Source organism: Pelmatolapia mariae, linkage group LG1 (genome assembly GCF_036321145.2).
Source record: "Pelmatolapia mariae isolate MD_Pm_ZW linkage group LG1, Pm_UMD_F_2, whole genome shotgun sequence".
Lineage (NCBI taxonomy): Eukaryota > Metazoa > Chordata > Actinopteri > Cichliformes > Cichlidae > Pelmatolapia > Pelmatolapia mariae.
Window position 1 is genome coordinate 5,864,103 of NC_086227.1, and position 6,210 is coordinate 5,870,312.

At 39.9% G+C, this 6,210-nt stretch overlaps 1 long non-coding RNA gene across 1 annotated transcript; it reads left to right on the plus strand.

Moving 5' to 3' along the window:
* The first annotated feature begins 218 nt into the window (after positions 1-218).
* Positions 219-4,796, plus strand: LOC134631163 (uncharacterized). Its single transcript, XR_010094376.1, has 3 exons — positions 219-445; positions 1,264-1,444; positions 4,065-4,796. It is a non-coding gene; the product is annotated as an uncharacterized LOC134631163 (long non-coding RNA).
* Positions 4,797-6,210: the final 1,414 nt, after the last annotated feature.

Consider the following 6,210-nt stretch of genomic DNA (forward strand, 5'->3'; position numbering starts at 1 on the left):
CAGTTCAAAATCCTTTTTCCACTTGCACTTTAATAAACTGCAGTTCAAAATCCTTTTTCCACTTGCAATTTAATAAACTGCAGTTCAAAATCCATTTCCCTTTCCTGTTCGCTCCGGGATTAGGTGCTGGATTAGCTGCTGGATTAGCTGCTGGATTAGCTCTTCGATTAACAACTTGCTGGAGGCTATTCAAATTAGCCACACCATGGGATGTAAGGAGCTCTCTGATTGGTTGGTCAGACACAGGCTGTCTGCCAGCCTGGATTTTTCTAGCTCATAGCTTCGCCCTGCTAAGAAGCCTGTGTGCTTGTACAAAGGCCGTTCAGCCTCGGGATTTACACTCGGCTCGACACGGATATGTGAAGAATGAAGGGACCCTGCAGCGAAACGGAGAGCGCAACCTCTGACTGAGTGCCTGTCTACACAGTCTGACCACCTGTTGAAGGTAAGGTGCTAACATGGCTAACGCTAGCATCACCGCACGTAGCCCCGTTATTTTAAGGACATCTTAGTTTATGAAAGTTTTACGTCGCAGCTGTACGAGCTAGCTACGTGTTTTGTAAGCTGCTGTGCTCTTCACAAATAAAGCTGGAAGCAGCTCAGACTGTTAGAACCAGCACTGAGCCCTGTTACATTTATACAGTGTTAGAGCAATGGCTGTAACCTGCAGCCTTTAAACTAGCGATTAAAATGCTGACAGTAAACGCGTCAGTCCAGATGTTACCACATTACTTTGTGATACTTAAGAGTTAAAACAACTGAGACAGGCTGATTAAAATAACAGCTGTCAGTTCTCTCATTCCTTATATCAAGACTGGAGATCGCACTACTGATTTCAGTTCATTTAATATGTGAGTGCACAGATTCATTCTCAACTGGACATAAATGATGATCAAAGGTTGTATATATGATGAATTCATCAAATCCCAGCCTCTAACACAGTGTGCTGAATCTTAGCTTTGAATGTCCAGTATATTCTAATCAGTGCAATGTAAGCATTCACTGAACCTATAGTATCTACACCTGTGTGGTAAATGTGTGGTAAAGATACAGATAATGAAATTTAATTATTAATACAATATACATCATGAAAAATGAAAGCTGAAATTGATTCAGTTTAGTACTTTTCTCTGTATGCTCTGTGATTATAAAGGCCTTAAATTCTGTGATATATACTGTAAATGATTTTCACAGAGGTCTTAAAGTAGTTAAATCACTGCTGATAGTCTGGTTGTTTATATTTTCACGTTTTTGTGTCTGTAGGGCTGTTTGATGACGATTTGGACTCCTCTGGGAGATGAGGACACACCCACATCTGTTCCATACTGCAGCCATGGATGGTGTTACAGCTCTGAGGCAGCTTTGGGCCATCAGACGCACACACTGGAAAACCAGCACCTGGACTTCATGCAGGAGAGATGGCCTCAGTGATGTAGGTTCATAAGTGAGTTCAAACATTTCTGGCCTCTTATCACTTAGATTCCTTAATCTTAAAAGTGGATGCATTTAAAGCAGGAACTGCACACCTAGCTGTCAAAAGTTTGGCAGCATGAGTAAAGTTTTGTAGGGTCCTTGTTAAAAATTCCACAAGCACCACATTTGTCATATATAGTTCATTTTCAGGGCTCGCAAAATCGCTAGCCCGACGTCCCGGGGCTAGCGATTTTTCCAGTCGGGCTACCAGAATCTATCCCTGCCCTGCCCGTCGGGCTATCATAGGAAGGAAAAATATATGTCAATGCTTTTGCATTCTTTCGGAAATGTAGCTGGGTAAATATGTCATTGGCATCGGTGAACCACTGTCAATATGTGACTAGGGCTGCTCAATTAATCGAATTTTAATCTAAATTACGATCTGGGCTTTCAACGATCATTAAAAATGACTGAGCCGATTATTAGCACCTCCCTCGTGCTTTACTCTCGCGCTGCTCCGTGTGGCAAATCGAGCGCACCTCTCTGCGTTTCGAACACGCCTCACAACAATTAAGAGGAGCTAACAGAGGGAAGCTCGGAAAGCTAAGCAGAAGTTATTTGGAGAGGAGAGTGACTGCCGTTGGTTGAAAAGAGGTTAAAAAAAAAAAACCCTTCAGTGGTGTGGAAACATTATTGGTTCGCGGAGTCAGACGTGGATCAAGTAGACATAGTGTGTAAACTTTGGTGTTGTAGCTGCACCACAGAGCGACATGGCAAAGTTCACTAAACATAGATGTTTACATTTTATTTTTTATATTGCAAACATTTGCACTGTTATCAGTATTTGCACACTATTTTATACTATTTTTGACAATCTTTAAAGCCATTATTCAATACATTGTTATTGTTAAATAAATATCATCAAATAATCGAGATCTCAATTTCAGTGAAAATAATCGTGATTATCATTTTTGCCATAATCGAGCAGCCCTATATGTGACATATTGAAATCGCATTTGAATTTGCGCTTGTTTTTTGCTTTCACTTTGCAATCGCGCGAACTGCGTATAGAGAGCGACAGTACTGATTGGTGAGTGACGATAATTTGCGCACCAATTCCTCTGACATCGTCTTATCAATCGTTAGTTTGCTATCAAACATGACAAGTGAAATCTTCCGCAGCAAGCTTAAACATGTGAGAGGTTGATCGCGCAGAGAATCGCTGAGCGTTATGTGAGTGCGTGTGTAAAGGCAGCAGGATATATATTTTAGTTCTGCTGAGCCAAATAAGACCGGTCAGGGTGAAGAAGTGACAGCCAAAGAAAAGCTTACCACAAAACGGAAAAGTTATGACAAATCAGACTATAAGGCAAAAAGAAAGTGCAGCTTTATGGTTTCATGGACAAAAGAATTTCTGTGGCTGGAATATGACAAGCTAAATAACCAGGGGTGCACATAAGTGGTCCGCAGGTGCGCGTTCGCTGTCAAAATAAAATACGCGCACAAGATAAGAAGTTGCAACGCGTGTTTGCGTCCATAAGATTTTCTGGAGGACGACAGACATTTGTTTAGAACTCTTAAAGATGTCGAAGAAGCTCCTTTAAGCAATTACTTTGGTGTTCCTCCACCTCCAAAGAAATGTCAGATGGAGTCCGAACCACAAAAGAAGCGCGTATTCTAGGAAAAGTGGTTGCAGGAGGTAGGCTGGCTTTAAACAAATGATGAACGCACAGAGATTTGGTGCAGAATGTGCCATGAAAATCCCACTCTAGCGGACAAAAACAGTGCCTTTTATATGGACGCAAACGCGCGTTGCAACTTCTTATCTGGTGCGCGTCTTTTATTGTGACAGCGAATGCGCACATGCAGACCACTTATGTGCACCCGTGTAAATAACATAGAAATCGAGGGAAACCAACAACACACCCGGCAGAACATTGAGTCGACAAGTGCCTTTGTTACTGGGACCAGTAATTTTAAGAAAGGCCCCCATTAGAGCCCATGAGAAATGCAAGAAATTGATTATTGCTCAGTCTGCAAATAACATACTAAAAATCAACCTGAAAAATCTGTTAAGAACAGCGTACTATGTTGCAAAGAGTGAACTACCACTGGCAAAATTTAGCAGTCTTTGCAAACTTCAAAAAGCAAATGGCCTAGATCTTGGTTCCACTTGCCTCTTACCCGTGACTCCAGTGGAAATTTCAAATTCAGGATCTGACACAGACTGATTCCTGTTGTACAGTTCTTACAAGTTCATAGAAATTTCTGTTCAATTACAACCAAGTATTTGAGTTGATGATTGTAATTTTTATACAATATTGTAATTTGTGTTTCAACAATTTTTTGATTAATGTTTTTTTCCCGTTACGGAAACAAAACAGGAAACAAAACATAAAAAAAATTGCTCCCTTATTTATTCGGGCTACTTAAATTTATTTTGGGCTACCAAAAACTGAAGAGTCCCTGCCCGAAGGGCTACCAGGGATTTTGAAATTTTGCGAGCCCTGATTTTGTACAGGACATTTTTGAAATTATAAACTATATATTCTAGTTATCCACTTGTCAGTAATTTCTGAGTAAATGGATGGCACTGATAAATCAGTGGTGGTTCACCTGCAAATGTTTTTAACAAACTTTGTTTTTTGTAGAATTCATCAGCAGCTGTGAAGAGATGCATTTGAATATCTTCTGGTTCCACTTTTCCTAACCTGGAAGCTGAGGATGGCTGATTTCTGACAAGGACACACACCTCAGCGCTTATCATGGGTGTTACATCCTCCGTGCAGCAATTCCAGAGAAAACGAGAGAGCAACGACCACTCATTAAGACCAGACAGAAATCTGTCCCTTTTTGGCAGCTGTGGAAACTTCCAATAAGAAAGTTTGCATTCTTAGAACAATGCTGGGTCGTGTGTGATGTGTCATCATATGAGGATATTACATTTTGACTTAATTCTGCTCAATTAAGTGTTTTGATCGTTGATCCAGTATAGCAGCTTTGTGTTGTGCAGCAAGTTAAAACCCATTGTCCTCACGAGCACAGCATCTAACAACTCTCCTTAAAAAAACCGAATGACTTTAACTAGACACAATGGTTTCCAGTGGGAGATACATTCATCACTCATCCGTGACACTGGAGAAGTCACCTGGATGAGTGATAAAACAATTTTCCATGGAAAATCCAGAGGAACTAAACTTTGTTGTTGTTTCTCTGGGCTCAATTTCAGCCTCAGGAGCATCTCTCAGAAGAAAACATTTTGCCAATAATCAGATAAAAAGATTGTTGAACCAGGTGGTATTCTCTGGAGTTTAAGACCAAAACTGAACTCAGTGAATTGACATTAGACTGGAATTCATAAGATGAATCGAAATACTGCTGAAGCTGATAGATAGATAGATAGATATAGATATAGATAGATATATAGATAGATATAGATAGATATATATAGATATATATATATATGTGTGTGTTTTTTTTTTTTTTCACCAGGTCTGTAAAGTTCAGTATGACTGTGGTACATGATACAAAAGAATAAATACAGAAGAATAAAAACTTTATGTGAATAACTTTACTCTTCTTAAAAATAACTCATAAAACAAGTAAAAGTACAAATGTGTACAAGTTAGAGACTTCCTCAGTAAGTTTACACTCTTTTGGAGTGATTTTAATTATGTGTTAAAGAAGAAAGAGATTAGGAGGTGAGGTAGAGGATGCAGAGTCCATCATCACTGAGGCCGTCTCTCCTGCATGAAGTCCAGGTGCTGGTTTTCCAGTGTGTGCGTCTGATGGCCTAAAGCTGACTCAGAGCTGTAACACCATCCATGGCTGCAGTATGGAACAGATGTGGGTGTGTCCTCATCTCCCAGAGGAGTCCAAATCGTCATCAAACAGCCCTACAGACACAAAAACATGTGAAAATATAAACAACCAGACTATCAGCAGTGATTTAACTACTTTAAGACCTCTGTGAAAATCATTTACAGTATATATCACAGAATTTAAGGCCTTTATAATCACAGAGCATACAGAGAAAAGTACTAAACTGAATCAATTTCAGCTTTCATTTTTCATGATGTATATTGTATTAATAATTAAATTTCATTATCTGTATCTTTACCACACATTTGCCACACAGGTGTAGATACTGTAGGTTCAGTGAATGCTTACATTGCACTGATTAGAATATACTGGACATTCAAAGCTAAGATTCAGCGCACTGTGTTAGAGGCTGGGATTTGATGAATTCATCATATATATAACCTTTGATCATCATTTATGTCCAGTTGAGAATGAATCTGTGCTCTCACATATTAAATGAACTGAAATCAGTAGTGTGATCTCCAGTCTTGATATAAGGAATGAGAGAACTGACAGCTGTTATTTTAATCAGCCTGTCTCAGTTGTTTTAAGTATCACAAAGTAATGTGGTAACATCTGGACTGACGCGTTTACTGTCAGCATTTTAATCGCTAGTTTAAAGGCTGTAGGTTGCAGCCATTGCTCTAACACTGTATAAATGTAACAGGCCTCAGTGCTGGTTCTAACAGTCTGAGCTGCTTCCAGCTTTATTTGTGAAGAGCACAGCAGCTTACAAAACACGTAGCTAGCTCGTACAGCTGCGACGTAAAACTTTCATTAGCTAAGATGATCTTAAAATAACGGGGCTATGTGCGGTGATGCTAGCGTTAGCCACGTTAGCACCTTACCTTCAACAGGTGGTCAGACTGTGTAGACAGGCACTCAGTCAGAGGTTGGCTCTCCGTTTCGCTGCAGAGTCCCTTCATTCTTCACATA